Source organism: Crocodylus porosus, unplaced genomic scaffold, assembly GCF_001723895.1.
Source record: "Crocodylus porosus isolate Cpor-Errol unplaced genomic scaffold, CroPor_comp1, whole genome shotgun sequence".
Taxonomy (NCBI): domain Eukaryota; kingdom Metazoa; phylum Chordata; order Crocodylia; family Crocodylidae; genus Crocodylus; species Crocodylus porosus.
In genome coordinates, this window is record NW_017728924.1 from 790978 (window position 1) to 809120 (window position 18143).

The 18143-nt window shown below is 45.4% G+C and overlaps 1 protein-coding gene across 1 annotated transcript in view; it reads left to right on the plus strand.

Annotated features, from left to right (window-relative positions):
- Positions 1-10: 10 nt before the first annotated feature.
- TENM1 (teneurin transmembrane protein 1) overlaps positions 11-18143 on the plus strand; it is a 503051-nt gene continuing 484918 nt past the window's right edge. Inside the window, exon 1 of the mRNA XM_019540172.1 lies at positions 11-73. The gene's annotated coding sequence lies outside the window, so the exon portion shown is untranslated. The remainder of the gene's footprint in view (positions 74-18143) is intronic.

An 18143-nucleotide genomic window follows, 5' to 3' on the forward strand; every position in this document is an offset into this window, starting at 1 on the left:
CGCCGCCGGATGTAGCCGGGCATGGCCGCGCGGAGCCGGGGCGCGGCTGCAGCTGCTGCGACTTCCCCGCCGGGTGAGTGCGTCCCCCGGGCAGGGCAGGGCAGGTAACAAGTGTCCGGCAAACTTGGCGGGGCTGAGCCCGCTGCCAGCCCTGCTGGCTCGGCCGGCGGCTGGTCCTTCCCCGGCACGTCCGTGGGAGAAGCTGCTGCCTCTCTGCCCGCGCTGGAATCGCCCCGATCCAGTGCAGCCGCTCTCGCTCTCGCTTATTGTATTTTGGGGCTTGCTTGTTTGTTTGTTTTTTCTCTTCCTCCCCTGCCGCCCCCGCCTCTGGCCTCGGAGGCGCCCGGCTCGGACCCGGCGGGCAGCCCGGCGCGGATCCGGGGCTGCTGCCCATCTTGCCCGCGCGCCGGCGTGCCTCTGGACAGATCTGGCTCTGCCAGGTGGAAACATCGCAGCTCGCAGCGTGGCGGGGCACGCGTCGCGGCCGCCTGCTTGGTCTCCAGAAATATTTGGGGGTTTCACCGTTTGCCAGTGTGTGTCGTGTCCCCCCCCCCTCCTCCTCCTCCTCCAGCCCTTTTTTGGGTCCCAATTTTGGCCAAGCCTAACTAAGCGTGAGTGCGTGGTGGGGTTTTTTTGCTTTCCCCCCTCCTCAACCCTGAGCTTTCAAGCCCAGACATCTGCTGTAGGCTGAAAAAAAGACCAAGCTTGTGAATCGTAAACAGCCAGGTACACAGCGGCAGGGGAAGCGCTTCGTCAGACGGTGAGCGACATCCTTAACTTGTCTGTTGTTCTCGTGTCCTCTGCCTAGCGTTGCTTTTTCAGTTATTATTACTGTTGTTCTCGCACGTCTCGATTTATGGCTTCGTCGGAAGGTTACAGGGTAGCTTATAAATGCTGAAGGCGCTTTCCCGACTTAAATACGGGATGGCGAACCATTAATAACCCTTTCCTCCCTGTCGGATCCCATCTCATGCAAGACCTTTGTGACATGTTGAGTATGTATAATCCTTGTGGCTCTTTATTTGGAGAGCGTGGCGGTCTTAGCCTAGGAAAGGGTTGCGGGAATCTTTTGTGATTGGGCTTGTGTGCGTGTGTGTTGATGAGGCTGTCATTTTAGATCACAAATGTAAATATCATTCGCTTCCCTTCATTTAAATTTAGACTGCACGTAAGCAGGAGTTGCAAGTTTTTTCAAGTTCCATATGTGTTCTCCAGACACATTTTTTTTTTTTCTTTTTTTCTTTTCCTTGTGGTAAACCTTTTTTTTTTCATTTTTCAAAGAAAGCATGTCAGAGTTTGGAGAAGGAAAAAGCAACGTGTGCACTTCGTTTTCCAAATTTAGCCTAGCAAATGGTCACTCCTAATAAACTAGGAAATAACCTCCTTTTGGAAGATGCCTTTCAGAAGCAAACACCTTTTATGGGAGAAACAAATTGCCTCTCAAGTAGTCGGATGTGGGAGAAAATAAATCTCTTGTATTACAGTAACTGAGGCAACATAGCAGACATAAAAATGACACTGATGTTACTTTAAGACGCTATAATACAGATAGTGCATGTGGAAGTTGTACAGTGAAGCCCTTATTTATCTGAGCAGGCATTGTACCATTCTGATGCATTTTGAGTAGGCTTTTCATGTATACGTTGGTTTAACAAAAGCTTGTTCAGAAGCAGCGTGTGCCTGCACGTGGCGGACATGCCCACAGATCTATTCAAGCCTAATGTGCTCAAACTAAAGAAAGTTTTACAGCTTGCTTTTAAGTATATGCTTCTGTTACTGCTTTCATTGAAGTTGAGACTTTCTATTGTTGGCACTGACACTAATTGGAGTAGTCAGAATATTATCCAATATATGATTCATGATGTCTAAGAGTTTTTAATTTTTAAGTGATCTTAACCTGAAAAGACTTTAAAATGCTTAAGGAAGTATTTGTGTAGTGCTGTAGTTAACAGTTGTAAAAGGCCTTCGATGACTTGGATAGCTCAGAGGTGGTGCTGTCCCCACTTTACAGACTGAGGGAGTGAGATGCAAACACTTGTTCCATGTGCTGCAGCCTTTTAAAATCGGTAGTACATTCACAACGTCCATTGGAGCAGCGTTTATAGGTTTGGGTGAGGTCCCAAAGGACATGCAGTGAGTCGGTGCCAGAGCCGTGAATAAAGCTTGGAAGCCCCTGACTCCTAACCTGGTGCTTTCTCATCTAGATGTAGCTATCTCTTGAGTGCATGTCACCCATTCAACAACACGGACTTGAACGTTTAGTGCTTTATAGCAGTGAGAAAAATCAGGACTGAGAGATTGCCAAAGCAGTGGTTATGTCTCGCTGATGCATCTTGGCTCGCCTAACTCTTACTCAAACAGGTCCTTTGTTCATAGATACGGTCCCAAGTTAAAACTGGGAATCCTGTAGTGGGGCTGATCTTGCATAGCACTTGCATGAGTAGTCTTAACAACAATTTTTGCACCCCCCTTCAGCCTCCAAGACTGGCTCTAGTGATTTGTTACTGCAGGCTGTTAATGGACATAAAAAAAAAAAATACAAAGATACAGATTTTTCCCAGTCTCTTATCAGTTGTGTCCCCCTCCTTTTGGGGGGGGGGGGAGGAGGGGGCAGGGCAGGGTTTTCTTTCTTGTTCTTTCTTTTTTTTTTTTTTTTTTTTAAATTAATTTTAAATAATGTTGTGAATGCAGACAATATTCTGAGCAAAGGGCTTTCAACAAGTGGCACATGACAGATAGCAAGGGGGCAGACTACACAGTGACAGATTGGGCAGGGGAAGGGGATCAGCCACTCTGGGACTTCATGGGGGTTATTTGTGGCACACCTGCCAAAAAGATTAGCCTTCCACTGTTGTAATCTTTACAAGCTTGAGTATTAGTAGCCAAAAGATGGTGATAATGTTTCCTTTAAAAACCAAAACCAAAACAGAACAACCCTTTTCAGAGTATAGACAGGCACTCAAACTGATGCTTTTGCTGTTACATGAAAAAATATACCTGGTTAGTCTAAAATATTTCTTGATGCTTTAATTTCTATTGCAGTGGTCCACTATTAAGTTGTATTTAAAATATTGTTTAAAACAAAAAGAGGGAGAATCTCCCCCTCTCTTATCCTCTCAAATAATTTTACATGATTGGACGTTAATTGCAGTGGTTAAAGCTGTAACATAGAAGCTAACAAGCTTTCAGATCAGTTGGCACTAGATGGAGAAATTTGCCTGTGGTTTGTAAATTCCTTTTTCTGTTCAGCTGGTAATTTTTAATTGAGAAAAATGATTACTTTTCCTAAAAAGGAGGAATTAGGAAACAGTATAATGCATCTCTTCTATTCAGTCGAATTTCTATATAAATGTGTCAAACCAGAACCACTGGCCAGAACCAGATTTAGTGCTGGCTTGTTGCTTTGGAAGCCTTTCCTCAGCACTACTAATTTCCTTTAGTCTTAATCAGCAATGACCTACCTACTCTTGCAGTTGGGAGCCTCTCTTAAGTAGATGCTACTTATGCCAGAATATGTATAGGGTGTTTATAGTCTCTAGCAAAGAGTGGTGTAGACTTAAAAAGATGCCACCAAGCTCATTAACATATTATACATATCCAGGTGTAACGTGCCTGTCTCTTTTTTCTTCTTTTTCTTTTTTCCCTTTTTAAAGACGTAGAAGGTTGTTTTAAAATATCATTCGTCTCGGCTAACTTGTTTTAGTCCTTGAGTGGCCAGCCTGCAGCCACGGGCTGCCGCTGTGACTCCGGCAGACTGCGTAGCATGTGGCAGATGAGGGAGGGGACAGGTAACACGGCAGCAGACTGTGTAGGGAATGGAAAGCAGGACAGCAGATCAGGCAGACTTGGAGGACCAGAGTGGCACCTAGGGAAGGTGCAGGGTTTAATCTGTGGCACGCCTTCCAGAACAAATTGGCCCCCACTGTTTTAGTTGGTGGTTTTAAACGTGTATCGGGATTCTTTATGCATCATAATTCTGCCTAGTTCACCTATGGGATAACTGCCTTGCTGACTTTAATTTTGCCAGTGCTTGACTTCCCTATCAGTGTCACCTCCTCACCACCCCCCCAACTTTTGATAATTATTGTACACTACTGGATAATTCAGCATTTACTTGCGTTCCCCCTAAAGTAGTGAGTTAACCAGAGTTTTATTGTGTGCTCCATCAAGTAGGCTTCAAAGCAAAATTTTATGTGAACTATGAATCCAAAGTATTTATCATATCAGTAAAAAACAAACAAAACCCTGTAAATCCATAAAAATCTTGCAGGCAAGCATTTTTAACTGTCTGCCTCCTCTCTCCTTGCCTCCCTTCCTTTCTCCCCACCCCCTGAGTTTGACTGGAGCTGGAAGTGTATTTGGAAAGAGGATATAGGAATGTTGACTTCTGAATTGCATTTTGATACAGGCACTCTTGCACCCCTTTGTGTTTCCCCATTTTTAGTCATGAAAAGTTGTTGGGTTTTTGTTCTTTTTGGGGGTGGTTTTGTTTTTATGAATGTTCACAGCACAAAAATCAGACTCAGCTGGGATTTGGTTTAAGAAGAAAAACGCATTTACAAAATATTTCACATGGCGGTAGATTTTTATTAAGGCCTATCCAGTAATGAGCCTTATCTCGTGACTTGGCCATTTACAAAGACTTTCAGGAGGTTGAAATGGTAGAAAGCGCATTTTGGTTAAATAGTTTTGAATAACAATACTCCTTCCCCCACCCCAATCTAATCAAAGAAAAGTTTTTAAGTTGGGTGGGGGGGAGGAGGAATCCGAAGGGGGGTCACGGGCCAAGCTCCTCAGTTGGCATAAATGAGCATAGTTGCCTGGTTTACTAGCCATTTGCTTATTTGCAATGATTTGTTTTGGCCCGTTGCATTAAGGACATGTAACCAAACAGTAACTTGGGAGAAAAAAACCCAACAACAAACAAACCATGTCTGTATTTTGAGTTTTAATATCTTTTTGAAAAAAAAAAAAACAACAAAAAACTCTTAGCCCTTTCTACTAGAAATGGAAGCTTGGAGAGCTCCAACTTTCAGCTACTTCCGTCTGTTTCCACTCTTGTTTCCATGGTAACTGATGGCGGACTGTTTGAGATTAAGACAGAGAATCCAAAACAGTGATGACTTGACTTTCCTGTACCATATTTCCTCCTACCAGACCTCCTGTTTCTATGGAAACTGGTTCCACAAGGTAGCAGGCTGCCAGCTGCTGAATGAGAAGAGAAGTCTTGCTTGGTACTTACTGTAAGGTGTTAGCTGACTGTGGTCGGATGGGACTGTACGTTGGGCAAAGCCTGTAGTTCTTCTCGCTTGCCAGGAAAGGCAGACTTGTATCAGTATGAAACCCGTGCGCCTTCCAACAGATGCAGCTTGGGGCTGCGTGTGTTAATAATTGTCACGAGTTCTTGCATACTATATTCTGTTCTCATGTTACTGGTGATACTTGCTCTTCCTAGTACAGACATGCAGGGACCAGCAGTGAGCTGTCTCAGGCCAGACCCCTGGTTGGAGACATTCGTATAAATGTGGTATCCTATAGGGAAGTTCTCTGGGTCAAATCCGTGTATGAAGAGCAAGCCATGTAAAGGCATATTTTAAAAAAGGACTGGGCAAAGGATGATGCTGTATACCATTGACACTATAGCCTTGGTACAAATGCAGGAATAGCTCACAAATAAGTAACCTGAGCATAACGCTATGTATTAAAAAGTTCACACTGAATACGGGGTAAAGCCTGAAGCAGAGAAGATGATCAGGACACCAGGGTTAGGACTCTAGGGTGCGTCTGTCATCCCTAAAACGCAGTACATGTTTGCGCTGGGAGACTTAAAGTAGCTTAGGTGCTCTGTTAGGGTTTTGGAAGCCACTGCTGTATTAAGAGGAGCAGCAGAGGGGACCCATACCAGTGGCGGCACCTGGATATATTCCAGTTAGGGAGAGCAGAGGCCAGAAAGATGCTTATAGGGATGCTGAAGAGACCACCTAAATAATGAGTTGTCTCCTATTGCTGGCAAATAAAGGATGACAGAGCTGCAGCAGTAGCTTCACCACAGCCCTTTTGAGAGATGGCCCAGGCTGGGGCCCTGTATCCTTTGCTCAGAGAGTAGTGGCAGGATTCAGTTGTTCCCTGTGTAAGTACTGTGTCTCTCTCTCTTTCTCCCCCACATGCCATGCCTGCAACTTCTGCATGCATCCCCATAAAAATAATTTTGGTCTCTGGTCCCCAGTGAGTGTTAATAGCCCTTAGCATGCATTACTACTTTTAAGTGAGGACTTATTTTTTTCTGTGGTCTTTCAGATACAAATTTGGTTTACCGTACTTGTTTTGCAATCAGCACCGCCTAATTGTTTCGTTTTCTTTCTTGTTCTGTCTGGTAAATGTTTTCTGGAAATGTTAACCGTAACCCGTCACCTGTTTCTGACATAAGGAGAGCAAATAAGTAGCACGTAGAAAGTTCAGTCTCCTCATTTCACAGAGGAAACTTGGAAATTAGACTGTCACAAAGGTTATACAAGCAGGAGGTAAATAAAGGTGGTGGTGTTTTTTGGTTTGGTTTGTTTGAGTGTTTTTTGTCTCCTCGCCCCCTTCCTTCTCTGTGTTTTTACAATACTGACTTCTAAATCATTCTCCATTGTGAACACTTGGGACTGCCAATCCTTTGAAACTGTCAGAGGCACTTGGGCCATATGTTGTATCTGAAATTAGTGTTAATTTTTTTTCCCCTTGAAACTGGCTCCCTTACAGTTTCAGCCTTCTTGTAAATCCTTGAATTGTGGGTTGTGGAGAAAAAAATGATCCAAGACCTTAAAGTGGCTTAACCAGTTTAAATTGATCTAAAGTTCCACTTAGGTCTGTTTAAGATGATCTAAGGGCTTGCATTGTTTTAAACTGCGGGGGGCTTGAAGTCGATGCATGGGAGACACTCTGCCAGGCTGCCCTTCCCACTAGAAGGGCAATGCGGGAGCAGGCTTTTGAAGTCTGGAGTGCTAACAGACCTAGCTGCATTTTTAGGAGGTGGATTATTTATTTTAGCAATTCACAATTTACATGGCAGCATAGGTTGTACTGAGATTTGTAGATGGCACATCCTTTATTTAACATATTAAGGATTGAATTCATTTCCCCCCACACCCACCTTTTTTTTTTTTTAATGAGGGTATCTAGGTCTTCAATATGTGTCTGTATCCATTTTACCTAATCTCTTTCCCCCTTCCTCCCCACCAGAAAATGTAACTTTGGCACAAGAAACAGTATATTTTAAAAATAACTTCAAATATACAGTATTCTTCTTCTTCCTTCTTCTTTCTCCCCTTTCCCCCATACCTACCCTTTCCCTAATGTCCAAAATATCAATCACCATATGGCTTGGTGAAACATTAGATCAGGGGTGGGCACAATGTGACTCACGGGTTGGATGCAGCCTGCCAGGCCGTTTCTATCTGGCCCGTGGGGCCTCTAAAAATTTAGAAAATTAATCTTTATCTGCCTCTGGATGCCTGTCATGCAGCCCTCGATGGCTTGCCAAAACTCAGTAAGCAGCCCTCCGTCTGAAATAATTGCCCATCCCTGCTCTAGATACAGAGCATTGCTGAAATTTAACCTAAAAATTTCTTGCCTCCATTCATTTATTGCCCAATATGGCTTCTCCTAGAGTAAAGACAGTCTCAGCTCTGCTCCTTTTCCTCTAACAGTAGTTCTGACAAGTTTCACAGCGGGTTTTGTATTTCCCAGCTCTGCTTCGCATGCCGGGACTAGCCAAAACCTGACCCTGAGGACACAGGTTAGTCAGCGACCAAGGTGGCAGTACTAGGACTTTCATTCAGAAGCTTTGTTCAGTCTCTGCCCCCTTCCCATCCTTCCTGCTGAGCCCCTCTGCTCTCTGTGCGGGTCCCTCTTGTACATTCCTGTATCTTCCCCTGCAGAGCTGAACTGCCCCACACTTAATTTGCACCCCCGCATGTCTTGCATATGCCCATCCTGTGCAAACCCCTGGCCCTTCTGTACAGCACCCGGCCACTATAGGCTCCTTCCCACAATTGCATACTTCTGCTGCTCCCTTCTCCTCCCTGCTTCCAGCTACTACTGTGCAGTACTGGATCTCCCCAGCCCTTTGCACCAGCCCCTCTTCACACTCCTCTTGCTTTTGCCATCTCTTAGCTCCAGTTCCTCTCCACAACCTCACTATGTCCTCTACATAAGTTGATCTCTAAACATTGTCCCCCTTATTGCTTCACACTCTCACTACATCTACAGTTGTTGTCATCTCCAGAACTTCCCTGACTCCCTCAGCTTGTCTGTCTCCTTTCTTCCCAGTTCTCTCTACAACTTCTTTAGCCTTGCTTCAGACTGTAGTTCCCACCTGTGCCTCTGGTGCCCATGGTCTGGAAATTCCAACTTCCTCCTTCATCTGTTCAGTCTTGCCCATCTCTGACCTCCCCGGCCAATCTTTTTAGATAACTTCTCCTACTACACTTTATATTCCCTTTTCTCATCTGTATGGAAGCATCCTAAACCTTCTCTTTGTCTGTGAAGCTCCGTGCTGTTCCTTAAGAATGCTTGGGAATTAACACTATTTTGAAAGGAAAATTTTAGCAGCAGACAGGAAGGGATTTTCTAAGTCTAGCCCCTTTTTTATCTTTATTCCTCAGTCTTCCTCTCCTGCCCTCCACATACACCTTCTCAGGACTTCTCTGCATCCCCATATAGCAACTTCTTTCCATTCTCTATAAAACATTGCTTATTTTTCTTCCGTGTACAGTCACACCAAGTACTGTTCTCCAGTTCCTTGGAATAAGGTGGATGAAGCTGATCCGTGGCATGTGCAGCAACAGCTAAAGAAGAGTTTTTAGCTGAAGGGATTCTGCTATAGTGCTGATACTTCAGAGATTGTGTTAAATGGTCATGGGGAGGAACTACACATATGCATTATGTGTATTAAGGGAGCTTTCCGTGGAGCTGAGCACTTGGAGAGGATCTGGTGTTTCTGACTGTGTAACAGGGTCCAGCTCCAGGGATAGCCTTGATGCCTCTGGAGCCCCCTCGGCCCTTGTCAGCCTGGCTTTCTTTGGACAATCTCCCCTTGTTGTCTGCCACACCTTGATGAAATGACACTTTCAGACAAGGGAGGTTGCCCAAGGCTTCCCAAATCAGATCTCCTTCTCATAAGTACAGGTGACCCTACTCATTGCCTTAAGAGCTGATTACATGGGATCCGTCCTCCCCAATACCCACATCCATGCCTCAGATGTCATGCATACTAATCAATCATAACAGCCCCTATGGGCTCTTGGCTATCTTCATCCGTATTCCAGGCCTCGCTGGTCTCCAGCTGTAGCCCTACTGACTTTCTCCATTAACCTTGGCCCTGCTCCTAGGCCAGTTGAGACCCATGGGCTCTCTAGCTCTGCCAGTCTCTAGCTGTGGCCTTCCTTGGCTTTTGGCCCTTCCTGAGCCCTATCCCTGCTCCTAGGCCAGTGAGACTGAATGGGCACCATGGCTCTACCTCAGGGGCAGGCAATTTATTTCAGGCAGAGGTCCGCTTACCAAGTTTTGGCAAGGGATGCATAGGTAGCCCCAGCCCTTGACAGGTGCCCAGCCCTCTGGTCACCATTTTGGGACTGGAAGTCCCGCTCGAACCTCTGATCTTTGCCACTGGAAGTCCCTCCCCTTCCCCCTGGAAGTACTTCTTTGGGGAAGAGGGCTTGCCATCCTAGGGGGAAAAAAAATATATGTTTGTCCTGATTTTGTGTGTGTTTGTGCTGTATATGTAGAAGTGATTGAATAACAGCTCAAAATGCAGTCTTACTCTTGTATATTGTGTAGGGTGTGCAGGGGTATCGGGGGGGGATTGGGTGGTTGGGTGTGGGATTTGTGGGGAGCTGTGGGTGGGTATGGGGACTGAGTGTTTGGGCTGAGTAGCAGTGGCAGGGCCCTAGAGCAGGATGGCAGGAGCTTGGGGTCCTGGTTGGCTGGGGCTCTGTGGAGCCAGGCCAGCTCCCTTCTCTCCCTGCTGGAGTGGCTCAGCCCAGTTCCATAGACCCCTGCCAGCCCACGCCCCGCAATCTTGCCGCCCCACCCTGGGCCCTGCCAGCACCAGCTCTGCACACCTGCTTGCTTCCCCTCCCCACTGCCCCTGCCATCGCTTTCCCCACTTTCATGCCTGCCTGCTAACTGCTCTGCAACATGTGGCTTCCAGCTGCATGGCCAGACCGCATGATTCAGCAGGAGCTGACCCGGCAGGGGCTTCTGGCTGGTGGGGGTGGGGCCAGGTGGGTCTTGCTGTTGCAGTCTTGCCATGGCTTCCTCTGGGTCCTACTGTCTCTGGTGCCTGTCATCTTTGACAGGCAGCCAGGGGTAGATAAATATAAATTGCCTAATTTGTTTAGGGGGCCCCACGGGCTGGATAAAATACCCTGGCAGGCCAAATCCAGCACACAGGCCCAATTCTGATCACCCCTGCTGTACCTGCTCCTTAAGCCTTCCTGGAGTTTTAAGGCACCCTCTACTTGCCTTGCCCTGGGATTGCCATAGGTGGCACTTTAGATACTATACCATAAGTAGCCCTACCAGATTGTACTAGCCCCCAGGACCCTGTGCAGCTTCAGGTCTTACCCAGGACCCCAGAGAGGCCTCTCCCTTAAAAGCTTCTTTTCGTAGCACCTGTGCAGTCTCCCAAGGCTGCCCGTTCCTGCATCATATTACTCTCTGTGCCCCAGAGGCCCTTCTTTCTGGTTCTGCACCTTCTGGCCCCCAAACTAGCCTAGGGTTCTCCTGCTCAGCCTTTTCTTCTTCCTAACTGAGCCCTCTCTTCTCTGGGCTGTAGGTCAGTAACCATGTCAGTCTCTGGCTGCAGCCCTAAGCCTTTGACCCCTCTCAGGCCCTGGCCTAGCTTCTAGGCCAGTTGAGATTTTCTCATCTCTCTTTAGCCGTAGCAGTCTCTGGCAGTTACCCCTTCTCGACTTTCAGTCCCCTGGTGCTGCTCCTAGGCCAGTTGAGATCTCTGGGCTCCCTGGCCTTGCTTGCTCTTTCTTGCTTGCCCAAGTGTCTGCTTCTCCTACTCCTACATTTGATTTCCACCCCCTCCCCCCCGCCAATGCACCAATGTAACAGCGACCTGCTTCAGGAGTGGTCACAATCCCCTGGAGCCTTCTCAGCCCCTGTAAGCCTGGCTCTACTTAGGCAGTCTACCCTTTTCCTCGCCTGCCACAGCTTGATGAAATGACACTTTCAGAGAAAGGTGGCTGCCCGAGGGCTTCCCAAGTCAGATGTCAGCCTCGTGGATACAAGTGACCATACTCGTATTAATTGAGCTTCATCCTCCCCATTGCCACATCGATGCCTTGCAGATGTTATCAAACACTCTAGCTTCTGTCCCCTTCTGGGCTCTGGCTGCTGTCTGGTTGCCAGGCATTTCACCCATTCTGCATCTCCCCAGCCCTCTTTCTGCATCTTGCAGGCACCGGGCCCTTGGCCGTGTCTCTACCACCTCTTCCAGGCTGTGGGTGCCTGATCCTGCTTCTGTGGGTCCCTGAGCCTCCCAGGCTTTGGTCCATCTCCTTAAACCCTGACTCCATGAGTCTCAACTGATCTAAGAATGGGCTCTGCTGCCCCACCAGCTTCTGGCCGTGGCCCTTTCTTGGCCTTTAGCCTTTCCTGGGCCCTGGCACTGCTCCTAAAGTGAGTGAGACCTCATGGGCCCTCTGCTGTCTCTAGGCTCTCTGGCCCCTCTCTTTCTAGACCATCTGGAATCTCCTTACCTCCCCTTAGTCCCTCTACAAACCACCAATATTGCTTACCCCAGCTTAGATGTTAACCAGGAGCTTTTCTCTCCATGGTTCTTAGGCCTAGACTACCTGCCTAGCTCCAGCTCTGGGCTTATGGCCCAGCCATGAGACTCCTAATTGCCCCCTGGCATACCTGCAGGCTGCTTCCCAGGTAGCCTGCCTTTTCTTAAAGTAGCAGGAGTACCAAACCTCTTGCTGCACTGATGTACTTATTTATTTCCTTTTAAAATAGCTAGGTAATTAAATTGAAGAAACAAAATGAAACTGGGCCAAATTGCCTGCTTTGGCTTTGCCTAGGCTAAGATTTAACATGGAGTATTAGTGGCAGAAGTTAGGACACTGGTGGCTTGTTCTAGAGGCCAATTGGCTCAGAGAGGAATAACTTTTCATACTCAATGAATCTTCATAGCATCTGGCAAAACAGGCTGTCATCTATGAAAGGGCCATACCTCCCTGAACCAGTTGCTTTCTAATGTGCCACGCTGCACTCCGTTCTGCCTGACTTCACACTGACACAGCTAACTGCCTCAGATATTGCAGTGTAATAGGTGGTGAGGTTAAGTCATTGGTTTGTATGCAGGGGCCATCTTGGTGTTTGTGATTATATAGTGCCTACCACAGTGGAGTCCTCGGGGACAATTTAGGCTTCTAGGTGCTTATGCAGTACCATCTGCTAATGCAATATAAGTGGTAATAAATAGGTTTACTGTACTGTAGACAAGAGTCTATAGTAGAGTGTAACAAATGCTAATAGAATGGGTCTATACCAGATACTTCAAGCCTGTTTAGTTGAGTTTTTTAAAACAGGGCTGTCCAGCTTCTTAGTGGCTGTGCAGGCTGTACACCCCCAGACTGCACATCCTGTGAGCCACATATTCCCTCTGCCCCACAGGCTGTACCACTCCACCCTGCCCCCAGTGGTGGGGGCAGGCCTTAAAAACTGAAAGTAGAGCCTGGGGGTCTCCAGCAGTAGCAGAAAGAAAGCAAAGGGGTAGCAGCAGCTGGACCAGGAGCACAAAGATTGCAGTTAGACCCTTTGTGGGCTGTGTGTGGTGCACAGGTCATCAGTTGGACAGTCCTAGATTAAAACATGACAGCTTTTCAGGTCGCATCTCCTATTTATTGTACCACATGCATGCTCCTATGACTCCAGTATTTCAGGAAATCTGTACATTTTAAAATAGATTAGAGTTAATATAATGCCTGAAAGGATCGAAATATTGATCAAGACTGTTCAGTGAAGTCACAAAATAGTAAAAACTGAGAACGAATGAATGAGTTTGATTTTTAGTTGCTGTAAACTAACATCATCTATTGGGGTTGGTTGGCTTGCTTTGTTTTTTGTTGGGGGTTTTTTCCGTAACAAAATTTAGAGTAGCTCTGCCAGCTGAGGATTGGGGCAAGTATATGCTTGCATAAGTGGAGCTTAAGGGGCCAAAAATAGGTGTTTTGTTGTTTTTTGCTTTCTTTTTAAAGAAGTCCAGGTGGGTTACAGTTGTTTTCTACAGACGGACCTTCTTCCCAATGTACCTTGGTGCAACTGGAAACGGAACTTTTACCCTGTGAACCTGTTCAGACCAGGGGCAGATCTAATGGTACAAGTTGAGCTGTAATCTAATTGCCCATCCTTTTAATGATTGATTGATGGATTTAGCATTCAAACACGATGTTTTCCTTTTCAAAACATTGGAGTGGTTACTTGGATTCAGGTACACTTCTAATGGTCTGTAAAGCACAGTCATTTTATCAATGATCAGTAATTTTGCTAATAAGCATAAAACATACTGATTGTTTCAATTTAAGTAAAGTTGTCCGTTTAAGTAGTCAATAAGAAGAAGAAATTGCCTTTTAATGTTGCTTGTATTCAGCTTGTAATATTTTTGTGGCTGATTACGACTTATGAAATTGAATTTTGGAATCCGAAAGCATATATGAGTTGTATTGAACTGCTCTGAGCAATTTGTGCTAAGCTTTCTAGAGTATCAGCTACAGGCCATGAGAAATTGTTTTATGTGTTGATGTTAACATTCCCAAATGCAAGCCTGCAAAGTATGTGAAAGTTTAGTACGAATGCTGTATTTTGAGAGATCTTTTGATGAACAAGGATGATACTCTTAGTAATTATATATAACCTTTTTTCTTTTGTAGTTCCATTAAAAACCTGTTTATATTAAGCACAGAATCTAAAAGTGTATAAAACAGCAAAGATAGAGCTTTTAAGAGTTATAGTTCAAAGCAATCATAGCCCTTCCTCTATAGGAGGAACCAGGCATAGATGACCATATTTTTCTTTAGCATTGTTGCTGGCACCTTTTCATATATTGCCATGCGAACGTGCCCCATCGCTGAAAGTCTGCAGGGTAGAAAGAAACGGATTGAGCTAGTTTATTTTGTCCATGACCATCTTTCTCTTAGAGCTAGAAATCAGGCTGTATAAAAACATGATTTTTTTTTCCCCTTGGTTTGGCCAAACAGAAAAAGAGCAGAAAATCATTTTGAATTCAACTCAAGAAAAAGAAGACTGTTTTGATGTGGAAATAAAATAAAACTTTTTTTTTTTTGGTTGGGTGTCTCTTTCATCTCATTTTCTATTTTATTTTGTGTAACTTTTTAAATTAAGTGTGTGTGTGTGTTCATTTTCTGTTTCTTCTGGTTGTGAATGGACAGAACTTGGTGACTAGTTTCAAGTAGTTGTGATTGTGCCAGAACTGCATTTTTGGATGTCTGAAAATTATTCGGCTGAGAAGTGTTGTTTTTTGGCTTTTTTGCCTAGCTCTAAGTAGGCACTTGTTAAAATAGGATGTTTTTATTTGTTCCAGTCAAGTCTTTACTATTCTAGTAGAATATAGTTGCAAATTAGTTCAAAGCTACCTGCCTCTATACCTATTTTATACTAATACCAAAGCATAAAATTGCACATCAAAATGAAGAGTACAAATACTGTCCTTATAGCTTTTGCACACTTAGTTATTTAACAACTGCATATCACATGTGCAGTGAGTTGTTTAAAACCATCACTTGAATGTAATTATTGACACAGGCTTACAAATTAGTTTTTACGCTTTTTGTAATAAGCCAAATGACTGAGTAAAGCTGGAAGCAAATCCTGAAAAAACAACTCGATGTCAGATTCATAGATGTTTGGGTCAGAAGGGACCTAAACAGATCATTGAGTCCACCCCCCTGCCCTGGGCAGGAAAGAGTGCTGGGGTCGGATGAGGTTAGCTTTACGTATCACTTTTTATCACATAGATTCATGTTCATCTTGGTGTCCACAATGACTCGAGATCCCCTTCTGCTACCATGCTCCTGAGAGTCCTCCCCCAGCCTGTAAGTGTGCTGGTGCAGCACCTTGCATTTGTCCTTATTGAACTGCATCCTATTCTGTTCTGCCCAATATTCCCTCCCCCCCCCCCAACCTGTCTAGATCTGCCTGGATTTGTTGCCTGGCCTCTGGTATGTTAATTTTACCCCATAATTTGGTATCATCTGGAAATTTGGACGGAGTGCTTTCCATGGCCTCATCCAAGTCACTAATGAAGACGCTGAACAGCGTCAGAGGACTGAACCTTGTGGGACTCCACTGCACACATCTTTCCAGATCAATACCGACCCATCCACCACCACCACTCTCTGCGTGCGACCCCCTAAGCCAACTTGCCACACACGTGACCGTGTTATCATCTACATCACAGTCCCTCAGTTTTATCTATGAGAATATAATGAGATACCCATATCAAAGGCCTTCTTAAAATCCAAGGTAGATGACACCCATCTCGATTCCTGCGTCTAAGCATTTTGTGACCTGGTAATAAAAAGAAAGGAGGTTAGTAAGGCAGGATCTACTCCAGCTGTCTCTTCACTGAGTTGGTGCTAACAGTTAGTGGGCTGGTTACCCCTTTATGCCCATCTGTGATCCAGTTGGGAGATTTGTCCTGATCAGAGTTCAAGAATACAGAAGCAAAAAACTAATTGAAGAGCTCAGCCTTGTCGCCCCTATTTCTCACTAGTTCCCCTAGTTTGTCTTTGTAAAGGGCCTATGCTACCCTGCACTGTCTTTTTTTTTTTTTTTTCTCCCTATATACCTTAAGAAGGACTTTTTGTTGTTTTTTAAATTTTGTTGCCAGCCTAAGTTCCATTTTTGCTCTGGTCTTTCTGACTGCTTCCCTGCAAGTTTAGGCCGAGGTAGGTATACTCTGCCTTGTTGGCTACCTCCTGCTTCCACAGCCTACATGCCTCTTTCTTTTTGCCCTTTCCTGGACTTTCCTGTTCAGCCAAGAGGGTTTCTTGGCCCCTTTGCTCCCTTTCTTGTGCAGAGGGGTTGTCTCCTTCTGCACTCATAGGATTGCTCCCTTTTAGGAACAACCACCCTTCCTGGACTCCTATTTCACCAATTCTGCTCTTCTTCAGTGCCTCGCTAACTAATCTCCTGAACACACTGAAGTTAGCCTTTCTGAAGTCTAGCACTTCTGTGCTACTGGTTATCTTTCCAACCCTGCGCCAGATGGTGAACTCAGTCAAGTGATGGTCACTGTCCCCTGTTACCTTGTGTCAGAAGATCCCCTCCACCAAATCATCCCCTGTAACCAGGACCACATCCAGTAAGGTGTTTCCCCTAGTGGGACCGTATACCGCCTGTGTTGGGTGAAGGTCCTGAATGCAGGTTAAGAACCTGTGTGAACGGTTGGATCTAGCTGACTGCTCCTCCCAGCAGATGTCCAGGTAGTTTGAGGTCACCCATGACAACCATTTCCCTTGACTGTACGGTCTCCAAGAGCTGTCTGGAGAATTCCAAGTCAAACTCCTCCTCCTGATGTAGTGGTCTGTAGTAGACCCCCACTACCAAGTCCCTTTCTCTCCCCCTCCATCCCCCGATTTTTCCCTTGCATTCTGACCCACAGTACCTCAATTTGCCCCTCCTCTGATCCCATCTTGATTATAGAAGATATGCATTGCTCCTTCATGTAGAGAGCCACGCCTCCCCCTTTTTCTCCCTGCTCTATCTTGTCTGTACAGCCTATGGCCCTCAATGCTTACTGCCCAATTGCGGGTAGGGTCCCACCAGGTTTCAGTTAGCCCAACTAGATCAAAGTTCTTGTTTGTAAGCAGGAGCACATGTTTCTCCTGCTTCTTCCTCATGCTTCTAGCATTAGTATCGAGACATATGAGCCCCCCCATCCTGATACCCATTGGGCCCCTTTAGTACTTGCATGGACTTTTCCCACACATGGCCTGTGGTTCATTGATCATAGGTTCTCACTGTTGTCTGTCCCCCAGTGAACCTAGTTTAAAGCTCTGCATAGGAGATCAGCCAACCTGTAAGAGAACGGACTCTTACCTTTTTGAAGAGAGATGAAGGCCATCACATCCCAGGGTACTCCTTTCGTAGAAGTGTGGATCAGGTAATGTCTTTTAATCTGCTTTAGTCATTACTGCTGTAAAACGGTTGATCATTACAATCTGTTGCACCATTTACTTGGTTTTGACTATGATACTATAAACTGTTAATGAGGGATGATGTGTGTATGTGGCTAATATTTGATAATTTCTTTGAGCTATAGTGTGTAGCTGAGACACTGGACAACTTGTCAAAGTAAAGTAACTTTTTTTTTTATGAAAGTAGAATTTGGAGAAAAGTACAATTTAACGGGACTAACCTTGTTTCCTTTGGAGTTGGTGAGATTTGGGCTGTTTAGACCAAAGAAGAAGAATTGAGTCCAAATGCAGTCTAACAAAGCACGTGTTAGCATTGAGACATCTCTACAAATCACCACTGTCAATATTTTTATAGTTTAAATGTGTTGTACACATTAGTAACTACATCCCCATAAAGTACATAAATGTCTCCATTTTTGGATTGGAAAAAAAGATGCATGTTGTTAAGTAACTTTCCCAAATCGGTCATTGGCAGAGATAGAATTAGAACTTGAACTAAGATCTCTAGATGTACCCTTTAAAAAAACAAAAAACAAAACAAATGACCAACCCCCTCCCCCCCCACTTATTATGGGGGTACATTATCTGAATCCTGTTTGACCACTAGTTCTATCTTCACTTGGTTTGAGTAGCCCAAGTAGCTTTTAAGTGGCTCTTGGCCCAGGCACACTAAGCAAAGTTCATGATGTGCCTAGGTGGGGATTCAGTTATTTCATAGATTTCATAGACGTTAGGGCTGGAAGGGACCTCGGGAGATCGAGTCCAGCCCCCTGCCCAAAGGGCAGGAAGTCAGCTGCGGTCATAGGATCCCAGCAAGATTAAGCATCCAATTTACTCCTGAAGGTGTTCAATGTAGGTGCTTGAACCACCTCCGCTGGCAGACTGTTCCAGACCTTGGGGGCTTGGACAGTAAAGAAATTCTTC